This window comes from Dasypus novemcinctus, chromosome X, assembly GCF_030445035.2.
Source record: "Dasypus novemcinctus isolate mDasNov1 chromosome X, mDasNov1.1.hap2, whole genome shotgun sequence".
Lineage (NCBI taxonomy): Eukaryota > Metazoa > Chordata > Mammalia > Cingulata > Dasypodidae > Dasypus > Dasypus novemcinctus.
In genome coordinates, this window is record NC_080704.1 from 85820518 (window position 1) to 85837993 (window position 17476).

Genomic DNA, 17476 nt, shown 5'->3' on the forward strand with positions numbered 1-17476 from the left:
ATGTAGCCCCAAGGGAAAGGATCCATCATTCTATAGATGACTCTCCACCTTTGAAATCTAATAGACTATGCTCTGTAGGTTTTCAGAACTGATTGGGACCTGTGACACCTAATTTCCTTCCAATTTCTCCCTCTGGGAATGGGAATATTTATTCTATGACTGTCCCCTCTTTGAATATTAGAATCAGATAATTTATTTTGTCAGTTTCACAAGTCCACAGCTGGAGGGGAATATTGCCCCAAGACTGACTGCATTCCTATAACTAATTTTGATGAGATTTTGTACTTAGAATTGTTACTAAAATGATTTAAGGCTTTTGACATATTATGATGGAATTAATGTATTTTGCAGGTGGAAAGAACATGTATTTTGGGCATCCAGAAGGTGGAATGTGTTGGTTTGAGTCTTTTGTGGACTCCAGAAAATCCTTTCCCTAAAGTTATCCCATTCCTGTGTCTGTAAACCAATTACAGATAGGACATTTTGATTAGATCACTTGATTAGATTGCTTCAGTTAAGTTCCTTTAATTAGATTGTGGGACCCAGGGTGGGTGTTAAACCTTTTACTTGAGTCCTTTATAAACAGAGGGCTAAAAAGCTGCAGACATAGAGAAAAAAGCCACAATGACAGAAACTTCCAGGTGCTGAGGGACCCAGGTGAAAGAGAAATGCCACAGGCAGAGCAACCGGAATGTGAAGCAACAATGTTGGGAAGAGAACAGAAAGTTGAATGGACCTTGCCATGTGTTTGAACACCCTCAGCTGAGCTCTGGGAGAAAGTGAGCCTGGAGAATGTAGAGACCAGCAGAGCTGCCATTGTGCCTAGCCACATGGCAGTAGTCTAGGACTGCCAGTAGCCAACATTCAATGAGACAGTATCTCTGATGATACCTTGATTTGGACATTTTCACAGTCTCAGAACTGTAAGCTTTTAACCTTATAAAAGTCAACGTATTTCTGGCATATTGCATTGGCAAACTTTAGCAAATTAAAACACAACCCATTAGCGAAAACTTGCCCACCAACTGATTTTTTGATGCCCTGCAACCTAAGACTAATTTTACATTGTTAAATGATTGAAATTTTTCAAAATAATAATATTTCATGTCACATGAAGATTATATGAAATACAAATTTCTGTGTCCACAAATAAAGTTTAATTGGAACACAGCCAAATAGACAAAAAATGCTCTATTACTCTTCATCCTCTGCTTCCACAATATAATCTCTTGGCTTTGGAGTTTGAACTGGTCACTGAGAGGCTGAGGAACTGCACTGGTTGCAAACTGTGCTGGTTTAATGGGATACATGGTCACATGGAATTGTGGACTTCAAATATACCCCTAATAGATTGTGTATCTTCAATTTATATTGCCTGTGTTTCTCTTTGTAAGGATATGGACAATATTCACAATATATTCACTTTATCCTTTTCTCACTTCTTCCTGGAGTAATCAAAGTACAGTCATCGGGACAGTGTGATTTTTGCATATGGGCAGACAAATGCTCAAAGGAACAGAAAAGAGGGTACAGAAATCAATTTGTGTATAATGGTTATTTCATTCCTGACCAAGGTGCTAGAGCAATGCAATGGGGGAATATTACTTTTTTTCTTAAAATGATGCTGAAACCAACCAAAGAAAATAAAGACCTATGCCAATACAAATGCAAAAGATAATTTGAGGTGAATCTTAGAACTAAATATAAAAGTTAGAAACAAAAATATTCTAAAAGAGAACATATGAGAATACTCCTATGACCTATGCCTAGGCCAGGATATCTTAGATATTAGGAGGATGGACTGCAAATGACACAATAAATATTTTAGATGAAGAGGTAGAATAGTTCTGTTCTTGATTGTGGCAATCCTTTCATGTGATATACACAAGATGAGATAAGTGGAAGTGGAAAAGTAGTGTTACCAGTGAGACAAGTCATATTTTTCATAGAAACCGTATACCTGGATCTTTGCTTGGCATGTAGGAGGATTTAGCTTTACAGAGTGGGAAACATCTGTAAATATTCAGGTGAGGCAAGGGGAAGAGTAGTGAATGTAACAGAGGAAAATGGACCATGGGTGAGCTCAGAGTCTAGGTTTAGGTATTGACAAAACAACCACAGTTCAAAAAGCTAGAATCAGAAGTTGCCCACTGACAGTGAAGCCATAGTGGGACTGGAAAGATCCACTAGTTCCATCTAGAGCTCTGAAAGTGGTGTCCATGGGATCATCAGTCACGAACCTTGCACTGGAGCTACCAGGAAGCAAGGGAATGGCACCACATCAACCCTAGCTGGGCAGAGCTGACCATTCATGATCCAGGAACCAGCAGGAAGCCAGCTTAGACTTTTCCATCAGCACCATGAAGTCAAATAAGCCAGGCTCCATAATGCACTTGCCATCTTAGAGGAGAGCAGAAGTAAAACAGAATCTGAAAGACCAAGAAATTAACACAAGACGACAAGAAGGTTCCTTTGATAATATCATGACCCATTAAAAAACAAAAGAAATACTGTGATGATTTAACATACATCCACTAGTTATTTGATCCTCTCTTAAAAAGTTGGAGTCTAATTCCCCCACCCCTTGAGTGTGGACTAGATTAGTGACTTGCCTCTAATGAATAGAATGAAGTGGAAGTCTCAGTGTGTCATTTCCAAGACTAGGTCATAAGGGAAAGTGTGTTTTCCATCTTTATCTGTCTCTCTCAGATGACTTGCTCTGGGTGAAGCCAAACACCATATTGAGAGGATACTCAAGAAGCCCACGGGAAGACCCAAGTGGCAAGGAACTGAAACTTTCTGCTAATAGCCATGTGGTGAGCCACCTGGGATGTCGATCATCCAGTCCCAGGTAAACCTTCAAATGATTATACCCCTGGACACCATACTGACTGAAATTTCTTGAGAGACCTGAGCCAGAACCACCCTGTAGCTAAGCTGCATCTGAATTTCTGGCCCAAAGGAATTGTGAAATAATAAATGTGTGTTTCTTTAAGGTTCTAATTTTGGGGCACTTTGTTGCAAAGCAGGAGATAACTAACATGAGTAACAAAACATTTATTTCCAATATGAACAACATCATTTGCTTTGGAATTTGAATATGTTGTCAATCTTCAAGAACCAGCAGGGATTTCTTAAGCGAGCAATAATCAGAAATGGATATGGAGAAATGAATTCCATGAATTTTGAGTTCTTGAAGAAGGAAGACAATATCATTACTTCTGTATTTTCCCCACTGGATCTAGCCAAGGGGCTTATTTACATTAGTTGCTCAGTAAATGCTCCTGAAATGGAAAAGAATAAAAAGAATCTAGGATTTTAAGGAATCTTTGAGATCATGTAATTCAACTTAAAAAAAAAATCATATGATGACAATGAGTTCCAGAATTGAGGAGTCTCTCCCAAGATCACAGCTTGTTAGAGGTCGAAGGCTGATGGCTCCTACTCCATCAGGCTTATTCTCTCACGGGATGTTTCTACATCTGGCAAAAGCCGTATAGGGTTGTGGAAATGATTGAATTTTTTTTTTGTTCAGGGAAGATTAAGGAAGAAAATGTGAAGAGTATACATTGAAGGGAGGAGAATCTGGAAGATCCTTGTGTTGTTTAACTTTCTTTCTATATTTTTGAATATTTATGTAAAGTTGACTGCAGGACCAGGACTCACAAGTCCATTGAATTTTCAGGCCATTCATGACCTAAAGTGTCTATGAGTTAAGTTCTTTGACTCAAAGGGCCCTCTTTTCCTCCCTAACCCATTTAAACCTAATTAAATTAAATGTGTCCTGGGTAAGTAGCATTACAGATATGGAATCTGGCAGATCCATTCTCCTCCCCATGCCCTCAGTCCAGGGAAGGAGCTGGATCCCTGTATCTCCAAGGCTTGTAGGTCCCTTGATGTAGAAAGAGAGCATGCTTTGGAACAAGCTCCTTTTCTACCAGTCTTTGCTTCTGATACCACCAGAATGAGTATTTCCAATAGAAGGTCCTGCCTAATCTAGTGCCACAAAGGAGAAACATGTCTCTCAGTGAGAGGGTGATTTATTGTGATTGCACAGCTAGAAACTGGGGAAATCTTCCCAAAACCAGTTCAAAGTGAGAATATAAGCTAGGGTTATAAAAACCCTATAGGCAAAGAAAAGGGGGGTAGGGCTTGAGTATTAAGTGATGACTGTATGATATATTCTTGTCATGTTAGCAATGATGCTGGATTTTTCAAGCGGTCTTGTGACAATGATGTGGGAAAATTACTCAATCCTGTGTTATCTCAAGCATACCGAACTCCAGCTTGTTGTCCTGGTTTCAACATAGATATTGTTGTGCAAGCTCCTATGTACAGTCTCCATGACTTTTCTTAGCTGATCACTAAAGGGTATCTAGCTCTTTGTCTCTGAAGAAAGTTACAGATAAGGTGTTCTAACATGATTCTGTGGTTTTGCTTTGAGATCTTATTTTATTCCTGTTGTTCCTATAAGAACGGGGAGAGTCCGGATAATGTCTTTCTAGGAACTAAGGACATAATAAATTACTAGAGGTGGATTGATAGAAAACCATCTCCCCTGGGTCTGGAGGAAGTTAATAGAATTTTCAGAGCTGCCTAAGTGAAGAAATTTTTATTAAGCACATTTTCCAGCTATCACTTCCTGGTTCTGCTAGGCTATGAGAGTCCTTGAAGAGCAGGGTCAGGCCTTGGCAAGTATCACTGAGTCAGTGGAAACAATCATATCTCATAGCAGCCAGCCTTGTGCAAGGACACATGGTCTTCATACTCTATTTCTTCCTTCTTGAAATTAAAGGAGGAGGAAGCAGTCACAACATGGGCATTTTATAAATCTTCCTGACCCATGCTTCTAGATAACTGTCCTTCTTTTTGACCAACAATTTCTCCACATAAACACATTTATCCAGCACAGACCCCTTAAGCCCTATTATGTCTGCTCATCCCTGGGCCTAGGGATATATTTCTCTCCAGCCCAGTGAACTATTCTAAGGCAAGAGTATGCTATATATGTTAAAGTCTCACAATCCTCAGTATACATTTGCACATAAAATCCTTTTGATCCCAATTGTATTAGGGTTCTCTAGGTAAATAGAATCAACAAGAGATATCTGTCAATAGTAAGAGATTTTATTGTAGTCTCTCATGCGACTGTGGGTATGCACAAATCCAGGTTCCACAGGCAAGCTGCAGCCAGGGTCTCCATTGAAAGGCCAATGCAGGTCCCTGATGAGTTCTGGGAGACATTGGCTCATCTTGGAGACAAGCTGGGAAATTCTCACTCAATGCTGGAATCACTTCCCCTTTTAAGGCATTCAACTGATTAAATAAAGTGTTGCTTATTGCTGATGGCAATCTCCCTGATTGATGTAACTGTAATCAGCTATCTATGATTTACCACTGCAGTAAAGTCAATGGTGACTGAAATCCATAAATGTCCTTCTATTAGAGTTAGCTCAGGGCTTGCTTGACCAAACAGCAGAACACAATTACCTGACTGAGTTGACACATTAGCCTAACCATCACTCCAACACAGGACATACAAACAGCAGGACACAATTACCTGGCTGAGTTGACACATTAGCCTAACCATCACTCCAACACAGGACATTGCTACAAACAGTGAGGAGTAACAAAGAAAGAAGTGAACACTCCCAATAAACTGCTTTATCTAATGAAAACAGAAAACAATAAAGAGATTTTACCTATTTCCCAAATCATGATGTTTTCCTTGAAAAGATAATTGTTATTTACACATTGGTATCACATTGTATCAAATTTATTGAGATAGAAAAATTTTCATTTGTGTGAAAATGTCCTTTGAAAAGGTTTGTGAGGTGGGAGTTGGCATTCCCCTTATTGATTAATTAAATTATTTTTCTTCTATGAGGAATATTAATCTTTTCTACATATTTCACAGAATGGTGTCATTGCCAGTGATTTTATAAAATTCCAAAGTAGTTTTAAATTCTTTTATAGTTTCAAGGTGTTAAAGTTACCATACTATTACTTTGTAGTTTTCTATTCAATACAAGATGCTTGTATTTGCAGCACCTGTTTTTGCATGCTTTAAATTCATTGGGCTTTCCTTTGTGTTCTCAGTTATGATTACTGGATATTTGTGAAGAATGTGTTTTTTGTTGTAGGATATAAGGTGCCCAATGAACTGTCTAGGGAGATGCTATTATCAAATTCGTGGTCAAATAAAGTGTATCCAAAGCTTAATTAAAAGAAAGATGCCATGGGGTCGATTTCCTTAGGGTCACGTAAGCCATCGTTTCTGTAAATAGGCTGCATGCTGCTCCTATATTAATCTTTTTTTCAGTTATCTCTATCTCTGAAACATGTGAAATTGCTTCTCTTGAATTTCTCCATCATGCACTACCACAGGATGCTGCAAGAGTTTTCTCTAAGAAAACTGTTCTTCTGTCCTGTGCAGACACAGTCCTGGGGTAACAAGCTCTACTCACACATTCAGCTTCTCTATGATGACTCCTTCTGGTTGCTGTTTACCTCACAGCAAATACTGTTTTACAATCACACTTTCACAGCATAGAAATGATAGATGTACATAGATTTGCAAAGTTTCCTCCTGTGACAAAAGAGGGGCCAGTTTTCTTTCAAGATGATCCCTGTTCCCCTGCCTCTTTATGGTCCACCTCCATAAACCCTACAGATCAGAAGATCTTCAATGGGCTTCACCCTTGCAGAAGGTGGAGCAAAACCTCCACTGGATGATTCTGCAGGACAGTTACCACCTTGCCCTCTTAGGGACCAGAGTCAGGGAATAAAGTCCCACTCAGCCTGGGGGAGCAGACTGTCACTCATGGAGAGACACACAGTGACCCAAAACACCACTCATGTTTCTAAGGGAAGCCAATGTTGCCCCAGCTATGTTTTACTAACAATTTCAAGGCCTGCAGAGAGGAACAGATTGACAGAGACCCATAGGAGATATTTGGGTTAGGATTTTAAAGTAGGACAGTGAGACCACCACTCATAGGCCCTCACACATCTTGTCACTGCCACACATTGACCATGTCTATCTCTTTCCAAGTCAGAAGGAAAATGCATCTCCTGCCACTGTGGTCGTAGCAGCTCTGATATCATGACCTCTCCAGAGGAAGGAATAAACTGGACAAGTGAGTCTGTTCAGCTGTGCTGAGGAGAAAGAGGGAAAGGCAGCTCCTGTAGGTGATCCAGTAGACCCTCCCTGCCAACCCCCATCCCCATAACCAGCTACTACTTTCCATTGTTTGTCTCTGGTTTATATGCATGATTATGGGGTTTCCAGAATAGCCTTTTCAAGTATGGTTCTGCTCTGCGTCCAAAACAAGCAGGGCTGCCCATCAGGAGGAGGAGGGACCAAGAACCTGATGGCATAGAAGGAGGCTGTATGGAGCATGGTGGTGGGGGGATTAATGGAGGTGTGGGGCTTTCCTCAGAGAGGGAAGTAAAGACCAGGGTGCCAGACCCTATCTTTTGTATCCACCTGAAAAGATACCCTGGAAAAATATATATGTATATGTGTGTGAATACACACACATATACTTGAAAATCAGCTCTAGCTGCTATGGGGGTGGACTGTATCTGGCTTTTTCAAGCTATCACAGTAAAACACAGGGTTCTCCTCTTCTCTCCTTTTCACTCTTCTTCTTCCCTTTCCCCCTTATCCTTCTTCTCTCTCAATCTCTTTCTATCTGTGTCTCTTGTATCTATCTGTCTCTGTCTCTCTTTTCTTTTTTCTTTTCTTCCTATGTTGACAGTCACAGCCCTCTTTGAATTATCCACTTGGAACCTCTTTCCTCCCACTCCCCACCCAGTCACATATATTCAGCTAACTCCTACAAGATCATATCTCCACCTTTCTGTAGTCATCATTTTTTTGTGCTACTTTAAAAGTCTTGTAACTCTGAACCCAGATTCCAAACTCCCTACCCCCACTCCAAACATCCCTTACAGCTTTACCAAAAGAATTTTATTTGTAAACCTTACAGTCCTTTTCGAACAGTAGCTAAGTCCTGCAATCTCTTATCTTTTGGTGCTCACTGTTTCTATGCCAGTTCTGAATACAGTCACCATTTTCACCTGTTCTACTTTAAAATCTTCATTAGAAAATAACATTTTCCTTCAGGCCAGAGGGAGAGGCACTGAGTCCCTTCAGGAAAGTAAACTGGGAAAGCCTCTCTCAACTACCATGTTTTCTAACACACAGGTATGAACATAATCTCCCCATGTTTTATTTCTATAGCTCTAGGACCAGTTCCTAGAGCAGTGTCAGGCAAAATAGTTGGTGCTATTACTGCTGCCTGGAGGTCCTAGTAGGTAGGATATGATCATCACAAGTTGTGGTGTCCACTCAATGTCTACGAATAACCCAAAATCTGATTTGGGAATGTCACTTCCTCAATCTGATTACATTAGATTCCCTATCTTTGCACTGATAAGTGCCTTGTGGAGCCCTGAAATTTAGTATCGTGCTCCCCTAAGTTCTCTAGCAAGATATTCTGGCAATAAAAAAAGTTTCTGCAAATTGCTTCAAAGTACAGAAAGAAGGGCCTAATTCCAAAGAAAATCACAGTAATAGGGCAATGTTTTTTTCTTCTTCATTTTTAAATTTTTAATTTGATTCCTGATAGCACCAGTCCCCTCCCACCACTTAGGCAAGAATCTTTTCCATTCTGCCTTACAAATCCTGTAGTGTCCCTTGTAAAGGAGTAAGCTGCTACCTTCTCTTTTCCTAATTCTGAACCTACTCACCAGTTATCTGGTCAACATTAAAAGCCAGGGAAGCCAGGTTCCCATCCCAGTTCTGCCAAAAATGGACTGCATGGCACCGGGAGTGTTGCTTCTCCTCTCTGCACTTATATCTCTGTCAGTAAGTAGAGGGTTTTGACCAGCTTGGTCTCCAACCAGAGTCAGTTTGGTGTCATCGAGAGAGTCCTGAATGGTCATCAAGAGCCCTGGACTCAGGTACAGCTCTGCAACTAACCCAGCATATAATTTCGGCTCAGGCTACACTCATGATTTTGTTTCCTATCTGAACAGCCCTGACTGGCAATTCAGGAGCCTTAGGCACCTATAAATGAGGACCTTGGTCCCCTAACCTGCCTGTGTCTTTCCAAAACCTATACTGTGAAACCCTAAAAGGGTGCAGCCTTTTCTTATCCTCTGGATTACTCCTGAAAAATGTCTCTAATGAATGCCTTTTCTTTTGTGTTTGATGCCTCTAGCTCCCTCTGCCTTGGAAACTGGGTCCTGTATTTATGGGCTTTTAATCATAAAATGATATCTATTAGTGTAATTGGAATATTCTTATCTTCAGTCATGCCCCTCTCCCAGAGCTGCCTCCCTTCCACGTCAGGTTCCCTCTTAGCTAGCAGAGCGCATTCGTGTGTCACCATAACAACCAGCAGCTAGGGCCAATTAAGTCATGACTGAGTCAGTAGGCACCTAAGCTGATTATAGAGTCAGGAATATTGGATGCAGGAGAGAGGCTGACAGGAAGGAAACAAGGCAGTTCTTAACTGGAGAGAAGTGGGCAGTTGAGTAACCTAGTGCTGCAAAACACCCCCCCCCCCATCAACAGCATGGGAGCCATGGGCCCGGGTGTCCAGACAAGGCATGTGCCCTCATCCATCGGTCAGGGAGAGAGAATTTGGATCTGAATTTTTAAAAAACTTAAGAGTAACAGACAGCCTGTTACTGAGGTCACCCAGAGTTCTAATCAGGTAGAGCATTTCCTTATTCTCTGGATTACTCATTGGAAGAAACCTTTTCCTTCCACTTTAAAGTTCTCTTTTCCCAGTCAAGCCCTCTGCTCCCTGACCTGTGTTCATGGGCTTTTAACCACAATAGGCTATTAATTAGTGGAATTAGGATATTCGAACTACAATTCTTTCCCCTGCCCCAAGAGTCTGTGACACCTCTCTTCTGGGGCCCCTTTAATTTTATTTAGTGAAAAAGCTCTTGATAGGATAGCCATAGCAAACAGATGTCAGGCAGATTAGGACATTGAGTATTTGGACACTGACAAGCAAAGATGATTATGCATCTTCAAACTTAGATGGCAGAGCAGAACAGCAAGATGAAGACAAAGTGGCTCTTAGCTGGAGAGAAGGGGCAGCTGAACTCTTCATGGCTTCAACTGAACTCCCACCTTCTCCCTACCCCTGACTTCATCTTTGCAGCCTGTACCCTTCAGGGGATGAGGGGAAGAAGAGGGGAGTCAGGGAATGCCCCCAATTTAGGTTGAAAGCCTGGGTTTGTACACCATAGCTTGTGACCTTAAGTTAAGATCAGCCATGTCCCCAAACAAACATCTATAACCATGTCCTCCCCATTGGATAGCTCCAGTTCCTGAATTGTTATCTGGCCCATGGTAGGTTCCCCTATTGCTTGCTGCTCTGCAATTTCACCAGAGAGCACTACCAAAGAGAGCAAACTCACTGAGATCACCCTGGAATTGAGCAAGAGAAGGCTTCTTAATCTCAAGGATTCTTCTGGGAAATTACTCTAAAAGCTGCTGCCGTCTGGTTTAAGGCTCCCCCATTCATAGTCTGGCTCCTCTTTCTAGGGACTGTGGTGGTACTGGATGGTGGGTGGGGGTGGGAGTGGGGGTGTTGAGCTTGCAATCCTCAAAGGTCTTTTTTTTCACATTTTTTAAATTCATTTTTTTAAAGATATTAAAAAAATATGAGGTCCCCATTCACCCCCACCGCCCCCACCCCACCACTCCCCACACAATAACACTCTCCCCCATCATCATGTCACATCCATTGTGCCTGGTGAGTACATCTCCGGGCATCGCTGCACCCCATGTCCCGTGTTCCACACCATAGCCCACACTTTCCCACGTTCCATCCAGTGGGCCATGGGAGCACATACCATATCCGGCAATTGTCCCTGGGGCAACACCCAGGACAAATCCAAGTCCCGGGAATGCCTCCATATCTCTTCTCTTCCTCCCATTCCCTGCACCCAGCAGCCACCATGGCCACTTTTTCCACATCAATGCCACATTTTCTCGATTATTAACCACAATAGTTCATGAATAGAATATCGTTAAGTCCACTCTGATCATTACTGTATTCCTCCTTCCTGTGGACCTTGGCTTGGTTGTGCCCATTCCACACCTATGTCAAGAGGGGGTTTAGATTCCACATGGATATTGGATGCAATCCTCCTGCTTTCAGTTGTAGGCACTCTAGGCTCCATGGTGTGGTGGTTGACATTCTTCAACTCCATGTTAGCTGGGTGGGGTAAACCCAATAAATCAGAGTGTAGGAGCTGAAGTCTGTTGAGGCCAGGGTCTGGTTATCATGTTCAGTCCAGAGATTCAAATCCCCTAGATATATGTTAAGCCCCAGCACCAGCTACAATTCCAGTAAAGTAGCATGAAAGGCTTGTGAAAAGAGATCCCATTTGAGTCCAGCTCCATCACGCAGAAACACCAGCTCCAAAGAAGGACCAACTGACATGGCAGTGAACCCCATCTGCCATGACCATAGAACCTGTGGGTCACTTTAGCCCTCAAAAGAACCAATACCTGGGGTTGTATCTACTTTATCTGTCTCTGAGACTCTGCTCAGGTGTGCTTAAGGGCAATCATTCTGACAACGTCCAGACTCTTTTTTAGAGTCTCATAGCCATATAAACTCATTTCTCCTTTCCATTTCCCCCTTAATTTAGGTCAAAGAGCATTTTTAACTCCTGTTATTATATGTAGACAGGGATATTCTGCTGGTCCACGTTGAACCTTTAATTCAAGGTCATTTTCTAGTTGCATCATCAGCTGGTACTTGGTAGTGATCCCTCGGTGCAAGGGAGGCTCATTCTCGGGTGTCATGTCACTCGCTGGGGGGAAGGCATGGCATTCACATGCTGAGTTTGGCTTTGAGACTGGCCACATTTGAGTAACACGGAGGCTGTCAGGAGGGAACTCCTAGGAACAGTGCTGCTCTAGGCCTTGTTCTTATTTCAGGCGAATAGGCTCTCAAGCATAGTCACTAGTATCAGGGGCTCACTGTTGGACCCTCATTCCTTCCTGGTCCTTACCGTTGCAACTGGAGGACTGCCGCTGCTCCCCTAGGGACCACGACAGAGCCCCCCCCTCAGCCAGGAACCCAGTATCCCCCCACCTGTTCTTTTTAATTGTTTCCACTATGAGTATATCCAAACATTTCCATGCACCCTGGACACATGCCCTGTATAACTCCCTGTCAACCATATATCGCCTGTCAATAACATCCCATACCAGTATTCCTCCACTGCCATTGTTGAACCACTCTGTGATCCAAAACTTCCTGAAAAGTGAAGCCCAATATAATGTCAGGTTCCCTTACTAGTAAAATGGAATATAGCGATGAGTTTAAAGGTTAGATATAGAATACATATTGATTTGCAAAAATTCTACATGCTATCTTTTTCTTTTTTTTCACTAATTATTGAGCTTCTCTTCACAAGAGCCATAGATCACAGTAATTCATATATACAATATACAGTACTTCCACACATTCACTATAAAACCTTTTCCCTTCTACAGCGATAATCTTTTAACTTATTCATATCATATTTACTGAAACTGATGTACAGACTCCGAGACAATAGCTTTCACACAAGGTGACATCTGTGCTTACATGGTGGTCCATACTTTAGGATATACAGTTTTCTAAATTTTTTAGTTATCCTATGTTTTACATTATGGTTTACATTATTAGTCTGTCATCCCCTATATGTTTTTGGTGTAATATTACATGTTTTGTATCCATCCTTTTGTACTCTTGCGAAACTCCTCCCTTGCCCCCACAGTTACCTTGGTTCCATCCATTCAACATCCATTTTCCCCTCCCCTTGGGGCCCACAGGGACAGCCAATCTCCATTTCCCAAGGAGCCACGTCCAGAGATACGTGCAACAATGTTCAGGGCCTGACTTGCTCAACAGCCCTAATGACCTGGGAGTCACCCTTTCTCTCGAGAGATACAGTTCCCTCTATTTGATGGCATTAGGTCTCTCCAGGATGTGGGTCCACCCCCACTCTCACTAATTGGGTCTCTTCTCAATGGTACAACCCACCCTGGCAAAATGAGCATTCAGAGATTCCCCAGAAGTCCGTTCTGTGTCAGACAATCCTCTCCGAGCATCCTGAACAGGTAACCCTCCTAATTATATTTTGATGTGGTTTTCACAGCATTTTACTCTGAACCAACACCTGACACTCTCCTATGTTCGTATGTTGCCCCTCCCTCTTCCCAACTTTTTGGGCAATATTACCCATCCGCCCAGCCCCAGCCCCCCTCAAACCCGCAAAGCCCTACCCAAAGGCAACCGATTGCCCCCATTTTATCTCTTCTTTGTGCTCATACTTACCGCCAGCTCATCATATATCCCGCCCCTGCAGACGTCAGCTCACATCCTTCCTCCACCCCCCCCCCCCCGATTTCCTGTATGCCTATCTTCCAGTCTCTAGCTCTCTGAGGCAGCTTGCTTATTTCATATCATTGAGGTCATGTACTATTTGTCCTTCAATGCCTGGGTTGCTTCATTCAACATAAGGTTCTCAAGATTCATCCATGTTATCACGTGTGTTTGTAGTGTATCTGTTCTGAAAGCCGAGCAGTATTCCATTGTATGTATATACAACATTTTATTGATCCACTCATCTGTTGATGGGCATTTGGGTTGATTCCAACTTTTGGCGATAGTGAACAATGCTGCTATGAACATTGGTGTACATATATCGGTTTGTGTCCTTGTTTTCAGTTCTGATGGGTATATACCCAGCAGTGGTATTGCTGTGTCATATGGCAAACCTATGGTTAGTTTTTTGAGAAACCGTCAAAATGACATCCAGAATGGTTGGATCCTTCTACATTCCCAGCAGCAGTGGATGAGTATTCCCATTTCTTCACATCCTCTCCAGCATTTGTATTCTTCTGGTTTTTTCATAGCTGCCAATCTTATGGGAGTAAGATGGTATCTCATGGTAGTTTTGATTTGCATTTCCCTGATAGCTAGAGATTTGGAGGATTTTTTCATGTGCTTTGTAGCCATTTGTATTTCTTCTTTGGAGAAGTGTCTGTTTAAATCTTTTTCCCATTTTTTAAATGGGTTGTTTATATTTTTATTTTCAAGATATTGGAGTTCTTTATATATGCAAGTTATAAGTCTCTTATCAGATATATGGTTGCCAAATATTTTCTCCCATTGTGTGGGTTCCCTTTTTACTTTATTGACAAACTCCTTTGAGGTGCAGAAGGCTTTACTTTTGAGGAAGTCCCATTTATCTATTTGTTCTTTTGCTGCTCATGCTTTTGGGGTGATGTTCATGAGGCCATTTCCTATTACAAGGTCCTGTAGATGTTTCCCTAAACTGCTTTCCAAGGTCTTTCTGGTCTTGGCTCTTATATTTAGGTCTTTGATCCATATTGAGTTGATCTTTGTATAATATGTGAGATGGTAATCCTCTTTCATTCTTCTACATATGGATAGCCAGTTCTCCAGGCACCATTTGTTGAATAGGCCATTCTCTCTCAGTTGAGAGAGTTTGGTGGCTTTATCGAATATTATATGGCTATATATATGAGGTTCTATATCAGAACTTTCAATTCGATTCCCTTGGTCTGTATGTCTCTCCTTATGCCAATACCATGCTGTTTTCACTACTGTGGCTTTGTAGTATGTTTTGAAGTCAGGTAGTGTGATTCCTCCAATTTTGTTTTTCTTTTTCGATATGTCTTTGGCTATTCGGGGCCTCTTTGATTTCCAAATAAATTTCATAGTTAGTTTTCCTAGTTCCTTAAAGAATGCTGTGTTGATTTTTATTGGGATTGCATTGAATGTGTAGATCAGTTTTGGTAGGATAGACATCTTAATAATATTTAGTCTTCCTATCCATGAACAGGGAATATTCTTCCATTTATTTAGGTCTTCTTTGATTTCCTTGAACAGTCTTGTATAGTTCTCAGTGTATAAGTTTTTTACATCTTTAGTTAAATTTATTCCTAGATATTTCATTTTTTTATTTACTATTGTAAATGGTATTTGTTTCTTGATTTCCTCCTGATCTTGCTCATTATTGGTGTACAGAAATAGTACTGATTTTTGCGCAAAAATCTTATAACCTGCGACTTTACTAAACTCATTCATGAGTTCTAGAAGCTTTGTTGTAGACCTCTCATGGTTTTCTATGTATAGGATCGTGTCATCTGCAAATAATGAAATTTTGACTTCTTCCTTCCCAATTTGAATGCCTTTTATATCTGGTTCTTGCCTCAGTGCTCGAGCAAGTACTTCTAAGACAATGTTAAATAGGAGCGGAGACAGTGGGCATCCTTGTCTTGTTCCTGAGTTTAGAGGGAAGGAGTCTAGGATTTCTCCATTGTAAACAATGTTGGCTATAGGTTTTTCATATATACTCTTTATCATGTTCAAAAATTGTCCTTGTATTCCAATCTTTTTGAGTGTTTTTATCAAGAAAGGGTGCTGTGTTTTGTCAAATGCTTTTTCTCCAACTATAGATATAATCATGTGATTTTTTTTCCTTCAGTCTGTTTATATGGTGTATTATATTGATTGATTTTCTTATGTTGAACCATCCTTGCATACCTGGAATGAATCCCACTTGGTCGTGTTTTGTAATTCATTTAATGCGTTGTTGAATACGATTAGTAAATATTTTGGTAAGTGTTTTTGCGTCTAGGTTCATTAGCGAAATTGGTCTGTAATTTTCCTTTCTTGTAGTGTCTTTGTTTGGCTTTGGTACTTGGGTAATGTTGGCATCATAGAAGCAGTGAGGCAATGTTCCTTCTGTTTTGATTTTTTGGAAGAGTTTCAGCAGGATTGGTATTAGTTCTTTCCACAATGTTTTGTAGAATTCTCCTGTGAAGCCATCTGGCCCTGGGCCCTTCTTAGTTGGGAGGTTTTTTAATGACTGATTCTATCTCTTTACTTGTGATTAGTTTGTTGAGATCATCAATTTCTTCTTTCGTCAATATAGGTTGCTTATGTGTTTCTAGGAATTTGTCCATTTCCTATGAATTGTCATTTTTGTTGGAATATAGTTTTTCAAAGTATCCTCTTATGATAGTCTTTATTTCTGTGGGGTCAGTGGTGATATCTCCTTTCTCATTTCTTATTTTGTGTATTTGCATCTTCTCTCTTTTTTCCTTTGTTAGTCTGGCTAAAGGTTTGTCAATTTTATTGATCTTCTCAAAAAACCAGGTCTTGGTCTTGTTTATCTTTTCAAGTGCTTTCTTGTTTTCTATTTCATTTAGTTCTGCTCTTATCTTTGTTATTTCCTTCCTTCTTCTTCCTGTTGGATTACTTTGTTGTTTTTTTCTGTCTAATTCCTCCAAATGTGCAGTTAGTCCTTCAATTTTTGCTCTTTCTTCTTTTTTGATATATGAATTTTTGGCTATAAATTTCGCTCTCAGTACTGCTTTTGCTGCATAAATTTTGGTATGTTGTGTTATCATTATTTATTTCAAAGTAGCCATTGATTTCTTTTGAGATTTCCTCTTTGACCCACTCTTTTTCTAAGAGTGTGCTGTTTAATTTCCAAATCTTGGTGTGAAATCTGGGCCTCTGGCCCTTGCAAATTTCCAGCTTCACTCCACTGTGGTCAGAGATATTGCTTTGTATGATTTTGATCTTTCTGAATTCATTAAGTCTTTCTTTGTGGCCCAGCATATGGTCTATCTTGGAGAATGATCCATGTGTGCTTGAGAAAAATGTATATCCTGCTGTGTTTGGGTGTAATGATCTATATATGTCTATTAGATCCAGCTTCGTTAATATACTGTTCAAATATTTCGTTTCTTTAGTGATTCTCTTTTGAGATGTTCTGTCCAGAGTTGATAGTGGTGTATTAAAATCCCCCACTATAATTGTAGATTCATCTATTCTTTCATTAGTTTTTCTAGTGTTTGCCTCATGTATTTAGAGGCGCCCTTGTTAGGAGCATAAATATTTATGATTGTTCGATCTTCTTGACAGATTGTCCTTTTCACTAATATGTAGTATTCTTCTTTGTCTCTCACAATTGTTTCACATTTAAAGTTTATTTTGTCTGATATTAATATAGCTACTCCCGCCTTTTTTTGGTTATTGTTTGCTTGTATGATTGTTTTCCAACCATTCACTTTCAGCTTCCATGAGTCTCTGGGTCTAAGATGTGTCTCTTGTAGACAGCATATAGATGGGTCATATTTCCTTATCCAATGTCCAAGTCTGAATCTTTTGATAGGTGAGTTTAATCCATTGACATTCAGTGTTATTACTTTCAAGGAATTATTTATGTTAGCCATATTTTGATTGAACTTGTGTTTGTCATATTTTGTTTTTTGTTTGTTTGTTTGTTTTTTTCCCCTTCTCTTTTTGTCTTTTTTGTTAATCTTACACTCTCCTCAAACTCTGCCTGTCCTGGTTTTTCCTTTCATCCTGCAGAACTTCCTTTAGAGTTTCTTGAAGGGGAGGTT